This window comes from Idiotropiscis lumnitzeri, chromosome 2 (genome assembly GCF_059441095.1).
Source record: "Idiotropiscis lumnitzeri isolate Australia: NSW breed Sydney's pygmy pipehorse chromosome 2, RoL_Ilum_1.0, whole genome shotgun sequence".
NCBI classification, from domain to species: domain Eukaryota; kingdom Metazoa; phylum Chordata; class Actinopteri; order Syngnathiformes; family Syngnathidae; genus Idiotropiscis; species Idiotropiscis lumnitzeri.
In genome coordinates this window covers 37,205,638-37,226,426 of record NC_142392.1, presented here as the reverse complement: position 1 = coordinate 37,226,426, position 20,789 = coordinate 37,205,638, and the positions used below count along the sequence as shown (strand labels likewise).

Genomic DNA, 20,789 nt, shown 5'->3' with positions numbered 1-20,789 from the left:
AGAAATTTATTCAGAAAGTGAAATATTAAATGTATGTGAGGGGATATTTGAAGAGTTTGAGTTATGTTCAATGGACCATACATATACGAGCCAGCCTAACACAGCGAGAAAACCAGCGCTGACTCCAGTCGCCATCAGGTTGCCAACTCCTGACATACCAAAACCTTTGAGAGAAACTGAGATGATTTGCGTTTCTCTTTCTGGTTCTTTTTAGAGTTCAACTTCTAGTTCAGTTTTTCACCTTTTCACAGCGTAATGAAGGCCAGTTGAGCAAGTGGAACAAGTGATTTTATTGATGATTGTGGAAGGCACCGATTTCATAAGCACCGTTTCTTCTCACACCTTTTCCATTAAGTACGATTAAAAAGACAACTGAAAAGCATAACGTTAACAAATGTTGTTCCAGGCAAAGGCAATTAATTTCCTTTACATGTTTGATGTAAACACACAAAACAAATCATGATCACTCAGACACATTGCTTCTTCTGGCACAGATCACATTGGCTTAGTGTCAATAAAAAAGCTTTGCAAAATTGAATTTATCATATTTTATTCAAAATCAAAATTTACATCTTACCACAAAGAGTCAGTTCCTTCAGTTATTTGTTTTCTTTTTTTTAAGCTTCAAGGATCGCTGCTTTTCTCACCAGCACAATTGTGAATCTCCGCATGCTGTTTAGTGGAGAATTTTTTAGCACAAACGCTGCAACTGAATGGCTTGTCTCCACTGTGTGTTCTTGTGTGGCGTCGTAAATGCGACTTTCGAGAGAAGCTCTTGGCACAAACTGAGCAGGAAAAAGGTTTTTCTCCACCGTGTGTTCTTCTATGTTTTGTTAAAGTTGACCGATCAGAGAAGCTTTTGCCACAAACTGAGCATGAAAATGTTTTTTCTCCAGTGTGTGTTCTTGTGTGAATTATTAAATGAGACTTTCGAGAGTAACTTTTGCCACAAACTGAGCAGGAAAAAGGTTTTTCTCTACTGTGTATTCTTGTGTGGTATTTTAAACTTGATTTTAGAGAAAAGCTTTTACCACAAACCAAGCAGGAAAATGTTTTTTCTCCAGTGTGTGTTCTTGTGTGGCTTGTTAAATTTGCCTTATGAGAGAAGCATTTTCCACAAACTGAGCAGGAAAAAGGTTTTTCTCCAGTGTGCGTTCTTGTGTGGATTGTTAAACTTGAATTTTGAGAGAAGCTTTTACCACAAACTGAGCAGGAAAAAGGTTTTTCTCCAGTGTGTGTTCTTGTGTGGATTGTTAAATTTGCCTTATGAGAGAAGCATTTTCCACAAACTGAGCAGGAAAAAGGTTTTTCTCCAGTGTGCGTTCTTGTGTGGATTGTTAAACTTGAATTTTGAGAGAAGCTTTTGCCACAAACCGAGCAAGAAAAAGGTTTTTCACCACTGTGTGTTTTTCTGTGCCCTTTTAAAGACAACTTTGAAGTTAATGAGTCAGTGTGGCATGCCCTTTCACCTTTGGCTTGCCCATCATCATCATCATCATCATCATCATTAGTATCATCATTGTCATAAGCGTCTGATGTGTTCTCATTATGTGCTTGTGATGGCCCCCAGTGGTCTTCATCACCTTCTGTTGTCACGTGATGACTTGAGCTGATGCTTGTAGGCTCCGCCCCTCTCTTGTCCTCACTCTCATCCTTGTTTTCATCTTCAGTCTTTATAGGGAGAACGTTCACTGGTGACTTGTTGATCTCCTCCTCCTCCTCCTTTTTGATGTGAGTCAAGTCTGGCTCCTCTTTCACAGAACGGAGATCGTATTCACTGACGTCTGCAGGACACAAAAAGACAAATTTGGTTTGATCAAGTCAAAGCTCATGCGGCGACTTTGTCTTATATTGTTTCTACCGTGCTACCTTGACTTGTGCCTGCCGCATACGGAGCAATGCGTGCGACCCCAACTTGGACCGGACTATGGGGGCATTTCACAAAATTACGTCCGACGATGTAAACCTCCCTTTTGATGCCCGATTTCATTCCTGACATGGTCACAGATATCCTACGATGTAAACCTCCTTTTAGCAGCACAACAGTGATAAACGAGCATTTAAAAAGGAAGCACATTGCGGCTGATGCCCGATTTAATTCCTGACATGGTCACAGACGTTTCTGGAAGCGAGCTGAAGTTAGCACACACAGGCTATTGTGTGCGTCTGATGGAACACCTGTTGTGGGACCCCAACATATTGATGCAGACCACGGGGGGCCATCACAACATAATGTCATTGATAGAATAGAAATCCTTCAAGCGAAATATGTTTCCAAGTATTTCTTTTTGCATTTAGAGATAGAACTAAATGTTCCCGGGCTTGTTGGTAGAAAAGGGGGTTGTGACGTTCTCCCTTTTTAAGCCCATTGTAAGCCAAAGAGATATAGATATAGATATATATATATATACACATACATATATATATATATACATATATATACATATATATACATATACATATACATACATACACAGTGGAACCTCGGTTCTTGACCATAATCCGTTCCTGAACCCGGTTCGAAAAGCGAATTGTTCGAACACCGAAACCATTCCTTTGCTGCTTGCACTGACTTTCTTTGGAGGCATGATTAGGGCCTAAAACACTTCGTACACCTATATAAAACGCGAGAGCAAAACGCAGCACGTCCGCACGCGACAACAGTTGGTCACGAAGAGAGCAAGAGAGCGATCTACACCCGTACGCCGCTCAGCATCCCATCCTCGCATACGCACTCATGCGTCATACCGGCGTTCAAACTCCGAGGTTTGTTCGAACTGCGAAGCAAGAATTTCTCAATTTTTTTGTTCGAACTCCGATTAGTTCGACCTCAGAGTCGTTCGAGAACCGAGGTTCCACTGTATATATATATTTTTTTAAGCATTTTTGAAGGTGTGCCGCTACTTCGCGGATTTTCAGTTTTCGCGGGTGGTCTCGGTCCCCATTAACCGCGATAACCGGGTTTTTACTGTCCTTCCAACTGACTCCTTCCGCGACTCGCACACTCCCCTTCTCTTCTGGTCAAGTGCGCAATCTCCCTTCTTCAAGTGCACACTCTCTCACGTCATCAATCGGGATTGCGCGAGACATCCCGCGACCGACAAAATAAGCACATTGTCCATTACATGCGCCACACCAATCAAAGGCAAACAGTATTAACAATACAGCAGAATGTCAAACGATGCACAATTATTAACCATATAACTGTGTATATCATAAAGCCATCACAATTAACATTAGTTCAGAAAATATCCCCTTCTGAATCACAACTCAAAGGGATGATTCAATAAACATGCGAACTTTCAGAACACCCATGAACACGTCAACTATAATTTAGCTATTCTTTTTTAACTAACTAATACAGTGATTCTCAAATAGCGGGGCGCGGTGCGATGCTAAGGGGGGCGCATGAATTGATGACAGTGCTCCACACAGCCAGCAGCTAATCATATCACAGCGGGGCGTGTCCTATTTTTCCACTTTTGTGCTGAACAGACTGCAGTTTTCACCCAGGAAATCCATTCAGCACGACATTAAAAAACGACAACGCCGTTCATTCTTCTCGTCTAACAAAAAGAAGCACACGAGTTATCGCTAAGCAGAGATCAAGTGCGGATTTGTTGAGATTGGCGTTTGAAAATGTGTGAAAGAACGACACCCAAGTACAAAGATAAGATAAGATAAGTTGTCCTTTATTAGTCCCACAATGGGGAAATTTGAGGTGTTACAGGAGTAAAGATATAGATCACACAGAGTCGGCGGCGTAATGTAGCCGTTAATGTATAACATTAGCAGCAGACATTCATAATAAGCATGCAAATATACACAGTATAAACCTATCTAAGTGTAAGGAAACACTCCTAATGTCTGTCCATTATACAGAGGGGGAAAACACTGTAATGATAAAAACTACTGAATGATTGGAAATACTGCAATGATCAAGTATACTGCAATGGTAAAAGTACTGTAATAGTAAAAGTACCGCAATGATAGGAATACTGCAATTATAAAAGTACTGCAAGGATAAAAGTACTGCAATAGTGAACATCCTGCAATGGTAGAAATACTGCAGAGATAGAAGTACAGTAATAAGAATACTGTAATGTAAACAAAATACATCATTGGTCAATATTTAAGTACACCATTGGCTGAAAGTACAGTAGTAGTGTATATTGCATCCTAGGACTGCACAATTGCACTAATGCCCTCCTGTTTGTAGGCCTGACCCAATGTTCTTGTTAAAAAGTCTGACAGCAGTCGGCAGGAAGGAGCGGTGAAATCTCTCTTTGGTACAGCGAGGGTGTAAAAGTCTGTCACTGAAGGAGCTGTAAAGTGTTCTCAGAGTGTCATTGAATGGGTGGGCTGGTTTGTCCAGCATTGATGACAGTTTTGCCGTCATCCTCCTGCCCCCCACTGAGTCCACAGAGTCCAGGGAGCAGCCCAGGACAACAGAGCTGAACCTCCTCACTAGTTTGTCCAGTCTTTTTTTGTCCCGGCCCGAGATGCCTCCTGCCCAGGAGACCCCTCCATAGAAGATGACTGATGAAACCACAGAGTCATAGATGCTTTTTTGCATGGTTTTTTCTCCGAAAAAGGCGATCTCAGGCAATGCGAGTTTGAGCTCGTCAAAGCTGTTTGTCCCCCGAGTTCACGCAGTACTGGTTTTAAAAAAACATGTCGCCCTGTCACGCAGTACTGATTAACAAAAACAAAAAGCGTCGCCCCGTCGCTCGTTGACCCGGAAGTGATTTCTTTCGCCACTCCTTAAATGCCCCGCGCCAAGCTATCTTGCGCAGCAGCAGAGCGAGCAAGAAGACGCTAAGCGCGCTAATCGCTAAAATGAATTGCTTCGATGGACGCTCGACTTTTAAAAGAAGTCTGACTTGAACTGCGTTCGGGCGGAGAGCCAGCAGCTATGAACAGAAATGTTGTATTGCAACCATTACGTATCCAAACAAAATAAGACGATGGCTACGTGAGGAAATGGCTGACGTCATCAAAACGAAGCGGTTTGACGTCAGATTGTAAACATTAAAAAAAATGTCTAGTCAACATATTCAAACATGTGCTTTATGTTATTTTGAAGTGAAATATGGTTTATTAATGTTGTTTTACCACATAAATGCTGCATAATAACCATTTTATACCTATATGCACGCGTTAGTAGATGTCTGTGTTTATGTGTTGTGAGAATTTGCACAGGCTGCATCTATGTGTTATGAGAATTTGCACAGGCTGCATCTATGTGTTATGAGAACGGGAATAATTGGAGAGAATTCGTACAGGGCCTAAGCACCAGGAATGTCTGACTCATGCGAAAAGGTACAGCCGATAACGAAAAAAGGGAGTATCGAAAAGGGAGTAAGGATTGGCAAAGGCCAAAGTTTTGCGAAGGGCCATGCGAACCATCAAAGCGCACTCGAACGGGAGGGGTTGGGATGAAATATTGGCTATAAGAATGTGACGGAGGCAAAACGAAAGTAGAGTCGGCTGAGGGTTCTACGCGCGGACGCCCAGCATCGTATTTTTTGCTCGCATTACTGAGGACGCCGGGGCTCTCCGTCCTTCCAGCACACGGTAATGAGATTTATGTATTGCATGTAATCTATGAGCTGAGATACAATTGTTGCTTGCTTGCTTGCTTGTACACTTTATACTGTGGGTTAAATAAAATGTGCCGCTTGTTTAACGCAGTGAAGTGTTTGTTGTCCATGTAAGTCGCCGACGATCCGCGATCCTGTAGTTAATAATAAGTCATAGCAATTGATCATGAGTTGTGACTATTATATTATTTGATACTGTAATTGATTATAAGCAGTGTCTACTCAAGGGCTCACGCTTGTCTGATTGGACATAACAGACAGCTTAACCCATTGTAGCCTGACGATTGGGCATCAGTCTCGCTACTAGTCACTCTTATTGATGCTGTAATTGATCATAAGCAGTATCAGAATTGTTTCAAAACATATTTATATAGAATTTTTGTTTGAAATCCCCCTGGCTCTTTTTGTCTTTTCTAGCTTATCTATGTATTAATAACTGTTTGGTTTGTTCATGTTAATAAAGTTCAGAAAAACTAAACAAAAACGTATAGTAAATATTTATCATCCAGTCAATATTCGCACCACAGAGTGCTGAGTTTCGAGATCCTCACAATAGTCGTTCTCAAAATGATATTTTTTTGATCAATTTATCTTTGTTAAGGGATATTTTATTGACAATCTAACATTAATATACAAAGAACATGTACATGAGTACGAAATGTAAAAATATTGTGGTGGGGGGAGCTAATTTATTTTCTTCTTGGTAGGGGGGACGTGACAGGAAATAATTGAGAACCACTGAACTAATATAACCCCGTTTTCCTCAACCAATGAGTCAGTATTCTTTGAAGTGGATTATCCACAGACTAAAAATTTGTAATTTAATTCATAATCTAATTTAATCCATCACAACATGATAATTCATCATATTCCTGTCATTTCCTTCTCAAAATGTCGTTCCATTAATTGAATTACCGTAGTACATCCGTCGCCAAACTGAAGTATGGAACATTATTATTTTTTTTTCGTTTTACATAACCTTTAACCTTTCATGTTCTGTTTCAACAAAATTGTATCTCTTATCAGTTTCCCTGTTTCATGAGTTGCTGCCGGGGGCACAAAGGAGGAGTTCAGAGAGGAATTTCACCCTCGGGGGCAATCCCAAACTTTTGTTTGCAGGACATTGTAACACTCTGGGCTGGTTTATTGTTCTTCTTATTGCAATTTTACTGCATTCAGTCTTCCTCGAGACTGAATATGTTCTAGTGTTTGCCAAATAGTTAATCCTAGTTTCTCACTTTAGCTTTTCACAGTCAATGTATGAACTTTTTAACTGCACAATCATTGAGGTCTAATTATCAATTGTTTACCATAGTCAGACTTTTGTCGTCAAAGAGACCTGTTCCTTAACCATATCTTAACATTTTCATCACTCAGGGCGTTTCCGTGTTGACAAACCACATTCCACAGAACATGCATTCATCCTTTTATGATCTTGGATTTCTCAATTTATATGACCGCTTCTTGCAATGAAGATTAATTTCACCCCAATGATTATGTAGCCAATTATCTTTCTCATTCTAATTTTGCTTTAGTTATGATCCAAATTTTTAAACTTATTTTTTATGCTGCATCTTTCAATGCACACTAGGACGCACACGCGTTAGTTGAACTGATAAAACGGAATATTAATGCAATCACATACGGCTTTTAGAAGGGGCAATTCGGCACTGGTTTATAACTATCACCCCTTATCTCCTGTGTGGGGGCTGCCTGACTTCTTGGTGCCACAGGAGATGGTAGCCAGGTTTTTGATTTTGCGTGGCCTTGACCAGAACACGAGTAATCACAGGGTACGTATCTGAACAGCGGAGTCACACCGGCCCAAACTTAATGCATTACTATTGCTACGTACCAGCGAAACCGTCGGGCCCTCCACACAACGGTACGCCTCAATCCTTACTGTGTTCCATGCCACAAAGTGCCCAATACGATACGTGGAAGCGCGCTTCTCTTCATTATTTCTATTTCCAGCTCATAATTTTCCTGCTAAAATTTACACCCTGGCCAGGTTCTGTGCTCAAACTGAGCTTATTCACGACGATGTTGTCTATAGCTATAGTTTTAAACTTCTTATTTCTCATTTCTTTAACCACTAGACCTTTCTTTTCTTTATCTTCTGCACATTTCTCCCGCACTAGTCCCCATTTACTTAGTTCCTATCATCATTTTTTAAATTTATTTATTTTTTTATACTTTTTCTAATGTTCTTTTATAGTGCAGTTACTTTGGCATCTTTGAATGTCTTAATCAATCATTATAGAGGCCTCTTGTTTAAACAATAATTGAAACTAACACAGGGACATTTTCCATGACCAATCAGCCAGCAGACCCACACGCACAAGCTCTCTTTAACGACCCCAAAAGCCCCGACCGCTTGGACACAGGCGCACAACACCCATTGTGAGTAAAAGCATCTCACCGAAAGTTCAGCCGGCCGGCTGTTGAACGCCTGCACCCCAGCACCCTGAGACCCTCAATGGAGCAAAATGCCAAAAATGAGGTATATTTTGTTGTTGATGTGTGGGTCCGGCTCAGCTTCCCTCCGGACAGGTCGCCGAGCATGGCAGAATTGGTGATGGAAAAAGATTCTCTGACACAGTCATTTTGGTTAGAAAGAGATTTTATTCTCGTCACATGCTGATGTCAAAAGAAGTCTCCCCAAAAAGCAAAAAGGGAAAGGTGTCCCCTCTCTCCGGCCTTCCCTTCTTATCGGGAATGGCCACACTTTTACACCCTCGCTGTACCAAAGAGAGATTTCGCCGCTCCTTCCTGCCGACTGCTGTCAGACTTTTTAACAAGAACATTGGGTCAGGCCTACAAACAGGAGGGCATTAGTGCAATTGTGCAGTCCTAGGATGCAATATTAACTACTACTGTACTTTCAGCCAAGGGTGTACTTAAACAACGACCAATGATGTATTTTGTTTACCATTACAGTATTCTTATTACAATACTTCTATCACTGTAGTATTTCTACCACTGCAGGATGTTCACTATTACAGTACTTTTATCATTGCAGTACTTTTACTATTACAGTACTTTTATCATTGCAGTATTTTCTATCATTGCAGTACTTTCCTGTCATTTTCAGTACTCTCACCATTACAGTACTTTTATCAGTGTAATATCTTTATCATTGCAGTATTTTCAATCAATCATTCAGTAGTTTTTATCATTACAGTGTTTTCCCCTCTGTATAATGGACAGACATTAGGAGTGTTTCCTTTCACTAGATATGTTTATACTGTGTATATTTGCATGCTTTTTATGAATGTCTGCTGCTAATGTTATACATTAACGGCTACATTACGCCGCCGACTCTGTGTGATCTATACCTTTGCTGCTGTAACACCTCAAATTTCCCCATTGTGGGACTAATAAAGGACATCTTTATCTTTATCTTATCTTGATGAATATTGAAGGATTGTATTACGATTGCTGGCATTATATTAAACACTTACGGGACAGAAGGTCAATTATTTAATTTAGCAGGTTCATATTTACTGAATATGTTCGACATTGATTAAACAAAAAGCATTTATCAAATGAATGTAGAAGTACAGTGCATAGATAAGATTGACCGGGATTGTCGGCATGGTGTTTACTGATTCATTCATATGCTAAATTTATATGACTTAGTTTAAATGTAAGACCTCAAAATTGCACACATAGTATTTTCATGACCCACACTCTCATTCAGAACAAACAGGTTCAGTCTGCTCAGGTCAAACTGATGAAAAACCAGATCGCACTTCATGGACAAATATGACTAAACACATTCTGCACATAGGCCATCGAAGATACAAACATATCAAGTTGGGCAGGGGAGGACGTCACAGGGACGCGATCAAGAACACCCAAAAACATAATTTGATCTGGGAAAACATACACCACACAATCTGTACACTGACGAGATTACAGGGGAATGTGAGCAGGAGAGACGGAGAGACTGCCTGAGAAGGTCAGCCTTGGACGTGGAATGTGGGAAGGATCAAGGACGACCGATTCAACCTACATGACCCTTGACAAAGAAAACCTCCTATAAAATGTGAGGCTGGGCTGAGATCGGCGCGCCATTTTTCGATTGTACTCGTCTGAGTACAGTTTCTCGTCAGATTAAGAAAAAGCCGCCCAGATACTATTTCCTGAACTCCAGAAATCGAAGAAACTAAAATATCGCAACTGTAATCAGTTGTTGTTGAGTCTTTATTTGACCCTATTCTTCTTGAGTACAAAAAACGAACACGCATTGGAGTAAGTTTGGCTTTTAAGATTCATTTACGAAATGTTTCTCATTTTCTCGGTGGCTCAACTCAAACAGTGGATATAAAAATACACTACATCTGTCAGCATAGTTTTGAAACACGATGACATGAGAAATTTCTTCAACAATATATAAAACCCAGAAAATGTAAAATGTGAAACAATCAGTTCAAATTTTAAACTGGGAAAAAACACGGAGTTTACCCCCCACTATTGGTTATTCTTTGGCATTTATTTTCTGCACCGATTTCACTTGGCAGAAACAATTGTTCAGCAAACCGGCAAGTAAAAGACAATATTTAAAAATCAAACGGCAATAACCTTGAACGCATTTCCCCAAACAACTTAATGTTGTGATGCATATTTTTAACGATAGAAAGTCGTTCTTTACAAAGCAAATGAGAGTAAAACGTGTACAAACCTGCTTTGTGTAGCACAACACGAGGCTGCTTCCAACCTTCGCCCAGCAGTTGAAGATGTTGCTCGTTCTCTTCTTTTATTCCACAAAGTTCCTCTTTGAACTTGGGTGTCGTTATTTCACACATTTTCAAATGATAATTCCAAAAAATCCGCACTTGATCTCTGCTTGGCGATAACTCGTGAGCTACTCTTTGTTCGACGAGACGAATGAAAGATGGCGTCGTTTTTTTCCTCCTGTTCGTCACGAAAGCGGAAGAACAGGCCACACCCCGCTGTGATATGATTGGCTGCTGGCTTTGTGGAGCACTGTCACCAACTCACCGACAGATGTCGCCATTTGCGATGCAAATCATTGTTATCTTCTTCGAAACAGAAAAAACGTAAGATTTGAACCGTATGCACATGAACAAACATTTTAGTTCCCAAATATGAACTTGAGAGATGTATTGAATTTTACTTTTGTTGCTGGTTTTGTTTATACATCTGACACCATGTTGTTGGTTGGATGGTATTCCAAATGTATTTCCCTATTATTATCAGTTGACATGATAAAGTGATACTTTATGTCAACATATTTGCACCTTTGCCTTTTTACAGGGTTTTTCACCAGGTTGTGATGTGGTTGCGAATTTTCAATTAAAATATGTCACTGTTTTATTACTTAACTGTTATTGTGTTCGAAAAAGATTTCGGTATTTATTTAAGTACTTTAATATTTCATTATTCGTTTTAGTATTCATTAAACTACAATAATTCACTATTAATTTCAAGATTCATTGAACTGTTTTAGGAATAATTTAGTATTCAATGTTTAATTGTTACAGTATTTACTTTTTAAATTTTTGTTTCACTATTTTGTTCCATCTTAATCTTATGGAAAATAATTTAACAAGCACCAACACAAGGTTTTTAAAGATAAAGATAAAGATGTCCTTTCATAGTCCCACAATGGGGAAATTTGCAGTGTTACAGCAGCAAAGGTATAGATCACACAGAGGCGGCGGCGTAATGTAGCCGTTAATGTATAACATTAGCAGCAGACATTCATAAATAGCATGCAAATATACACTGTATATACGTAAATACACAAATCCCCCTGAATATACACACTTACATCCCACAACATATACAAGTGTAAGGAAACACTCCGAATGTCTGTCCGTGTTCCAGAGGGGAAATTAATAAAATGCTGCAATGATAAAAAATACTGCAATAAGACTACTGCAATGATAAATGAAGGATTGTATTATGATTGCTGGCATTATTTTAAACACTTACAAGACAGGTCAATTATTTAATTTAGCAGGTTCATATTTGCTGAATATGTTAAACATGGATGAAACAAAAAGCGTTTATCAAATGAAAGTAGAAGTACAGTGCATCGATAAGATTGACTGGGATTGTAGTCATGATGTTTACTGATTTATTATATTTTTCTTATATGCTAAATTTATAGTACTTAGTTGAAATGTGTGAACTTTATTGAAATTCTCAGTAGTGAGAACAAATTTGCACACATAACATTTCCATGAGCTGCATTCACATTCACAGCACTTCATGGACAAAGACGACAAAGCACATTCTCCACATTGGCTGTAGAGATGCAAACATACCAAATTGGGTACTGGAGGATTCACATAGAAGCCATCGCAAAAAACACATTCTGAAAGACATAACAATTGGAGATCGGAGCACATGCACATACGCATGCATACACACAGACACACCCTTACACCTGCATATACACGTACACATACACACGCACACATGCACACCGACAAGATTACAGAGGAATGCCAGCGAGGAGAGCGACGGAGAGACTGCCTGCCGGAGAAGGCCAGCCTTGGCGTGTCAGTCTTGGGGACCAGACGGGAATCAACTATCCAGACGATGACTAACCTGGGGAGGACCTTCCCTTGGACGTGGACCCGTGCCGTGGGTGGGGGGGGGACGACCGATTCAACCTACATTACCCTTGACATAAAAAAACTCCTATAAAAACTGAAGCTGGGCTGAAAGATGGCGCGCATTTTTTGACTGTGCTCGCCCGAGTGCAGTTTTCTCATGAGATTAAGAAAAAGCTGCCCAGATATCTGTCTTTGTACTATTTCCGTTGGAGAAAGTTTGGCTTTTAAAGGTTGATTTACTAACTACTTCTCATTTCCACGGTGACTCTACTCCAACAATAACATGACAAATATTTGTCATCTCATCAATATTTGCACAACAGAGTACTGAGTTTCGAGATCCTCACGATAATAGTTCTCAAAATTATATTTCTTATCAATTTAGCTTAGTTAAGGGATATTTTATTGACAATCTAATATCAATCTACAAAGACAGAAAAAAAATGGTGGTGGGGGGGCGCGAATCTTTTTCTTCTTGGAAGGGGCGGGCGTGAAATAATTGAAAAGCACTGCTAGTATATGCAAACATTATATTCATACAATCTTGCAGCCCGAGTGAACCACAGCATTGTTGCAAGTTCGGTCGGAGAAACGTAAACGTCCCACTGCTGTTGCAGCAGCGGCTTCTCCGGGCAAAGGCGGAAGTGACGCGGGCGATGACTCGCAAATATGGCGTTATTTAGTTATTTTGTGAACCGATTAAAATGTTATATAAAATATATATTAAAATAGAACAGCCAGGGGTAAAAACAAAACACAGAGGCAAGGAAATATACATAATATTATAAATATATGTGAAAAATACGCGCTTAAAGCATGACGTCATTAGCAAGCGCGCAGCTTCCGAAGAACCTCGCCCACATCCACCAAACCGAAACAAAAACACCCACCGCTAAATTCTTCTGATTTAGTGTGGAACTGACTGTAATTTTCTCAAAAGATGTCCAGTGCTACTCTAAAGGACTACGACATAATTCATTAAGTCTTTGTGTCCCGATAACCTCATCTTCGCGCGTTGATGCTTTTCGGCGTAGTTAGCTTAGCTTGTTAGTGTCATGATCCGCGTCGGGCATGACAGGAGTTTTTGTCAGTGTTTACGTGTGCATGCGGTTTTGTTATTGTTTTTGTCACCTCCTTCCTGCTATGTGCTTTTGTTATTGTTTTCGTTCTCACCAGCCACGCACCTGTTCCCAGTTCATCATCACGCACCTGCTTCCCATCTGCTCCCCTAAGTACCCGGACTATTTAAACCCCCCAGACCGACACCACATTGTCGGGTCATTGTTCCTCCTTGCCGCATTTCCCGTGTGTCTCGCTGCCTTGGACTATCACGACCACGCCCTGTTCCCGTTAATGCTCTTGTCATCGTTCCCTGTCCGCCTTGTTCGTTTCCGTCTCGTGTTTGTTCCTTGTCCTCGTTCCAGTTTAGTCTCGTTTGGTTTGCCCTTTTGTTATTTTGGCACCCTGCCACGTGTTTGTCCTTGTGTGACCCTGTCAATAAATTCCCTTAACCCTATCCACCTCCTGCCTCCTCGCCTTTTGGGTCCACCTCCTCCTTGCCGTAAGGCACTCATCACAGTTAGCTAGCTAGCCGCTAACGAAAAGAGGCACATGACTCATCGCCAAGCAGAGATCAAGTGCGGATTTTTTGGAATTATCATTTGAAAATGTGTGCAAGAACGACACCCAAGTACAAAGAGGAACTTTGTGGAATAAAAGAAGAGAACGAGCAACATCTTCAACTGCTGGACGAAGTTTGCAACCTGCCTCGTGTTGTACTACACAAAGCAGGTTTGTACACGTTTTACTCTCATTTGCTTTGTAAAGAACGACTTTCTATCGTTAAAAATATGCATCACAACATTAAGTTGTTTGGGGAAATGCGTCCAAGGTTACTGCCGCTTTATTTTTAAATATTGCCTTTTACTTGCAGGTCTGCTGAACATTTGTTTTTGCCAAATGAAATCAGTGCAGAAAATAAATGCCAAAGAGTAACCAATAGTGGGGGTGAACTCTTTTTTTCCCAGTATAAAATTTTGAACTGATTATTTAACATTTTTCATTTTCAGTTTTTTATATCTTGTTCAAGCAATTCCTTACGGAAGGAATTCTGCCTGACTCTACAAAATGTGCACACTGCGGTGAAAACATCAATGGCGGTTGATCAATTTTAGTGGATAAAACACAAAATATTAAGTTTTTTAAAAAAAATCAAGTACGTATTGGTCTTATTTATTTATTTATTAACTTTGTACTGGCTTCGTCGGGTGAGAGTCAATGAACCTCCGGTGGCTCTGCACTGTTTTGTGCACATGTGCGTAGTTTCACCCCATCCAATCATTTAAAATACATTGAATGCATCCATCCAGGGTTGCACGGATCTCATCAGTGAACAAGCGCATGCTGCAAGAAATGCATCTGCATCTTTGGCTTACTATAGGCTTAAAAAGGGAAAACGTCACAACCCCCTTTTCCTCCAACAAGTCCAGGAACATTTAGTTCCTGGTAATAAAGTTCCTGTGGCTCAGGTGGTTTGCATCACCCCCACAACTCGTAGTTCCTGGTAATTTATCCCAATGACAATGATGATGTATCAGTGGGAGGTCTTGTGTTCCTTTGTTACTCATTACTGACACCCTTTGGCAGTTAAGCATCATTGCAGTTCCAAAATAATTTAGTGAACTCTTAAAATATTATGGTGTATCTTAGTCTAATTTGAATATGTATTGGATAAGTTTAATATAAACAGTCATTATTCAAATATGTCAACATGAAAGTCAGAGTGAAAGTGTTGTTGCTTAATGCTTATGTGAAGGGATTTTGTCTCTTCAAACATAATTTTGTTTTAAATTTGAATTAGAAACAGAAATTTTATTTAAAAAAAGGAAAAAGGGGAATGTCGGAATGTACTAGCAGGATAAATGTCATTTTGGGTAAAAAAAAACAAACAAACGTAAATCATGCAATAAATAGCGACTATGATGCCAGGGCCCCTTTAATTCTTTTTGGTATTCAGATTATAATGGAAGCAAAAAGTACCCACGATGAAACTATCTCTAAATGCAAAATGAAATACTTGTAAACATATTTCACTTGAAGGATTTCTTTTCTATCAATGACATTATGTTGCGATGGCCCCCAGTGGTCTGCATCAATATGTTTGGGTCCCACAACAGGTGTTCCATCAGACGCACACAATAGCCTGTGTGTGCTAACTTCAGCTCGCTTCCAGAAACGTCTGTGACTAATTCAGGAATGAAATCGGGCATCAGCCGCAACGTGCTTCCTTTTTAAATGCTCGTTTATCACTGTTGTGCTGCTAAAAGGAGGTTTACATCGTCGGACGTAATTTTGTGAAATGCCCCCATAGTCCGGTCCAAGTTGGGGTCGCACGCATTGCTCCGTATGCGGCAGGCACAAGTCAAGGTAGCACAGTAGAAACAATATAAGACAAAGTCACCGCATGAGCTTTGACTTGACCAAACCAAATGTGTGTTTTGTCTTTTTGTGTCCTACTATCCTACTATCTCTGTTCTGTGAAAGAGGAGCCAGACTTGACTCACATCAAAAAGGAGGAGGAGGAGGAGGAGATCAACAAGTCACCAGTGAACGGTGTCCCAATCAAGACTGAAGATGAAAACAAGGATGAGAGTGAGGACAACAGAGGGGCGGAGCCTCCAAGCAGCATCTCAAGTAGTCACGTGACAACAGAAGGTGATGAAGACCAATGGGGACCATCACAAGTACATAATGAGGACACATTATCAGACGCTCATGACAATGATGACGTTGACGATGGGCAAGCTAAAGGTGAAAGGGCATGTCACACAGACTCATTAACTTCAAAGTTGTCTTTAAAAGGGCACACAAAAACACACACTGGAGAAAAACCCTTTTCCTGCTCAGTTTGTGGCAAGAGTTTCTCTCAAAAGTCGCATTGAACAAACCACACAAGAACACACAGTGGAGAAAAACTTTTTTCTTGCTCAGTTTGCAGTAAATGCTTCTCTTCAAAGTCTTTAGTAAGGCACACAAGAACACACACTGGAGAAAAACCTTTTTCCTGCTCAGTTTGTGGCAAAAGCTTCTCTCAAAAGGCACAATTAACAAGGCACACAAGAACACACACTGGAGAAAAACCTTTTTCCTGCTCAGTTTTTGGCAAGAGTTTCTCTCATAAGATAAGTTTAACAAAACACACAACAACACACAGTGGTGAAAAACCTTTTTCCTGCTCAGTTTGTGGAAAATGCTTCTCAAGAAAGACGTATTTAACAGAACACACAAGAGCACACAGTGGTGAAAAACCTTTTTCCTGCTCAGTTTGTGGCAAGAGTTTCTCTCAAAAGCAAGATTTAACTAAACATAGAAGAATACACACTGGAGAAAAACCCTTTTCCTGCTCCGTTTGTGGCAGAAGCTTTTTTGATAAGTCAACTTTAACAAAACATAGAACAACACACAGTGGTGAAAAACCTTTTTCCTGCTCAGTTTGTGGCAAAAGCTTCTCTCAAAAGGCACAATTAACAAGGCACACAAGAACACACACTGGAGAAAAACCTTTTTCCTGCTCAGTTTGTGGCAAGAGTTTCTCTCATAAGATAAGTTTAACAAAACACAACAACACACAGTGGTGAAAAACCTTTTTCCTGCTCATTTTGTGGAAAATGCTTCTCAAGAAAGACATATTTAACAGAACACACAAGAACACACAGTGGTGAAAAACCTTATCCCTGCTCAGTTTGTGGCCAAAGCTTCCTGTATAAGTCAACTTTAACAAGACACACAAGAACACACAGTGGTGAAAAACCTTTTTCCTGCTCAGTTTGTGGCAAGAGTTTCTCTCAAAAGCAAGATTTAACTAAACATAGAAGAATACACAGTGGAGAAAAACCCTTTTCCTGCTCAGTTTGTGGCAAAAGCTTCTCTGTAAAGTCAAATTTAGGAATCCACACAAGAACGCACAGTGGAGACAAGCTATTCAGTTGCAGCGTTTGTGCTAAAAAATTCTCCACTAAACGGAGTGCTAAGAGACACGATTGTGCTGGTGAGAATAGCAGCGATCCTTGAAGCTTAAAAAAAGATAACAAAAAACTGAAGGAACTGACTCTTTGTGGTAAGATGTAGATGTGATTTTGAATGAAATATGATAAATTTAGTTTTGCAAAGCTCTTTTATTGACACTAAGCCAATGTGATCATTGCCAGAAGAACCATTGTGTCTGAGTGATGATTTTTTTTTTTGTGTGTTTACTTCAAACATGTAAATAAAATTAATTGCCTTTGCCTGGAATAACATTTGTTAACGTTATGCTTTTCAGTTGTCTTTTTAATCGTACTTAATGGAAAAGGTGTGAGAAGAAACTGCTTATGAAATCGGTACCTTCCACAGTCATCAATAAAATCACTTGTTCCACTTGCTCAACTGGCCTCCATTACGCAGTGTGAAAAGGTGAAAAACTAAACTAGAAGTTGAACTATAAAAAGAACCAGAAACAGAAACGCAAATCGGCTCAGTTTCTCTCAAAGGTTTTGGCATGTCAGGAGTTGGCAACATGATGGCGACTGGAGTCAGCGCTGGTTTTCTCGGTGTGTTTGGCTGGGTCGTATAGGTATGGTCCATTGAACAAAACTCAAAGTCTTCAAATATCCCCTCACATACATTTAATATTTCACTTTCTGAATAAAAGAGATAGAAAATAGGCCTGAGCATTGTTTATGGTGGGGGCAATTCTCTCGCCAGGTCAGTGACCTTCCAGGGTATGGAAGTAATTTAAGGTGGTCACGAGTAGACTGGTCGTATCAACGGGGAGACGCATCTGCTCTCCCTCTGGGGTACTTTTGGAGGGAAATCCCAAAGATTAGCGTGATGGGAATGCATATGCAACAAGTCAAGTCAATTTTATTTGTATCGCCCTAAATCACAGACAGTCTCAAAGGGCTTTACATCACCACAATTGACATCCACTGATCTTAACCCCCAGGAGGGCAAGGAAAAACTCAAAATCCCATTAGGGGAAAGGTGAGAAACCTTGAGAAGGGACCACAGATAGGGGAATTCCCCTTCCAGGATGACCAGGCTGCAATGGATGCCAACTGGGCAACATTTGACACATAAAATGATGCTATGCAATAATAGATGAGATAATGTGAGAGTCAATTGAATGAAGTGCTGCAGGAAGATGACTTCAGTGGACTGGATCCTCATCCAGGGCCGTAATCTCCATGGCAGCATATCCAAGGATGAGCCTTCGATTTTGTACCGGTCAGTTGGTGTAAATTCAGAACAGCCACTTCCAAGTGAATCACCATCACCTAATTCCCAAGCCCGGGAATTGGGAACAGAAAAAAGAAACAAAGAACAGAAGCAGTAAACAGGCCAACAAGTAGTTCAACGAAGTGCTGAAATATAAGGAAATCAGAAGAGGCGCTGCATGAAGACGACTTCGGCAGAGCAGGTCCCTCCCCGGTTGGTCAATGCCGTAATCTTCATTGCAGGTCCCCATCATCTAATTCCCAAGCAGGGGTAGGAGGGGGCAGAAAAGAGAAGAAGCGGCAGTAAACAGGCCAACAAATAATTAAATTAGATGCTAAAGTATAGGAAGACGACATCACTGGAACAGGTGCATGCCCAGTTGGTCAATGCCTTAAACTTCCTAGCGGATCACCTTCACCTAATCCCCCAGCCGGGGGAAAAGGGGGCAGAAAAGAAAACAAAAGAGAAAAAAGAAAAAAAGCGGCAGTCAACAGGCCAACAAATATTTCAGCTAAATGCACAAGAGTATAAATGCGTCTTTAATAGTGTTTTGAACATTTCTACTGAGGTGGCGCCTCTAATATCTGAGGGTAGTGCATTCCAAAGAATTGTTGCCCGAATAGAGAACGCTCGAGAACCTGCAGACTTCTTTTTGGCTCGCGGCATCACTAAAAGACCAGCATTTTGTGAGCGAAGGTTTAGCAGAACTTTAAAATCACCTCTCAAGTGGACCGGAAGCCAATGCAAATTGGCTAGTATCGGGGTAATATGATCAAACTTTCTCGTCCTAGTCTTTTAATACACGAGACCACCCTAACCTTGCAAAACAGCATTGTGATGTGTTTCTATATGCCCGATTCAGTACTGAATTCCAGTGCACTGTCTTATTTATTTATCTAATTTATATATTTGTCTGTATTATTGTTGTATTGCACTGGAGAGGGGAGCCCTCTAATCTCGTGGCACACTTGAGTACAATGACAATAAAGGGATTTCTATTCTATTCTATTCTATTTCTAGACATGGGGAGACCCGAGAGCAAAATGTTACAATAGTCGTGGCGAGACGTAACAAACGCATGGATTAAGATTTCTGCATCACAAGTTGATAGAATTGGGCGAATTTTAGCAATGTTACGCAGATGAAAAAACACAGTTCGAGTAATATTTTTTCTGTGCATTTGAAACGACATAGTTGCGTCAAATATAACACCAAGATTTTTTGTTGAATCCTTTTGGGCAATATTATATTTATCGATACTCAGAGTGGTGTCTTTGAAAAGGTACAGATGACGCGCTGGTCCATTGATAAGCATCTCGGTTTTATCTGAGTTAAGACGCAAAAAAATTGAGAGACATCCATTGTTTAATTTCGGAAAGACATTCCTCTAATTTATCGCAATCACGCGGATTCGTTATATCCAACGGCATATATAATTGCGTATCATCAGCATAACAGTGAAAACTAATGTTATATTTCCGTATAATATCACCAAGCGGTAGCATGTAGATGCTAAACAATAGAGGTCCAAGTACCGATCCCTGCGGAACTCCACATGTGATCTTACAAAGATCCGAAGTCGTATTGCCATGAATTACACGGTGCGTCCTCTCCGACAGATACGAATTAAACCAAGAAAGCGCTGAACCTGAAATGCCAACACACGTTTCAAGGCGTTTTAATAATATTTTATGATCAACGGTATCAAAAGCGGCACTAAGATCGAGTAAGAGTAATATTGATGAGGTGTCGGCGTCCAAAGCTATGAGAAGATCATTAGTAACTTTAGCAAGGGCCGTCTCAGTAGAGTGGTCGGCTCTAAATCCCGATTGGAAAGGTTCAAATTGATTATTAGCAGTCTAATATTCATTAAGTTGTTGCGCTATGACCTTTTCAAGAATTTTTGCAATAAACGGAAGATTTGAAACCGGGCTATAGTTGTTGAGACTCTCTGGGTCAAGGTTTGGTTGCTTGTAAAGAACAACTTTCTATTGTTAACTATATGCATCAACACATCCATTTGTTAGAGGAAAATGCGTTCAAGGTTTTTGCCTTTTTTTTTATTTAGCTTTTATTAACATCAAAACAGCATACACACTAACCAATCAAACATCTTTTTTGCAAGTATAAAAATCCAACTAAGGGTCAAGATGAAAAATATAAATAAATAAATATTATGCCACATTACCGCTAAACAAAAAATATTTGAACAACCCCTGTCAAGTACAGAAATGCTACCCGGTAGGAGACAACGTTGGCATAATGTAAAGGAAATTTCCCCAGATTTTTCCAAAGATTGTGGGCTTCCTCCGAACTCCAAACAAAATATTTTCTGCCG

General features: G+C 40.2%; 1 protein-coding gene across 1 annotated transcript in view; it reads right to left on the bottom strand.

Moving 5' to 3' along the window:
- Window positions 1-20,789, bottom strand: part of LOC148342459 (uncharacterized) — a 299,864-nt gene that overhangs the window by 131,641 nt on the left and 147,434 nt on the right. The gene's annotated exons all lie outside the window — the stretch shown is intronic.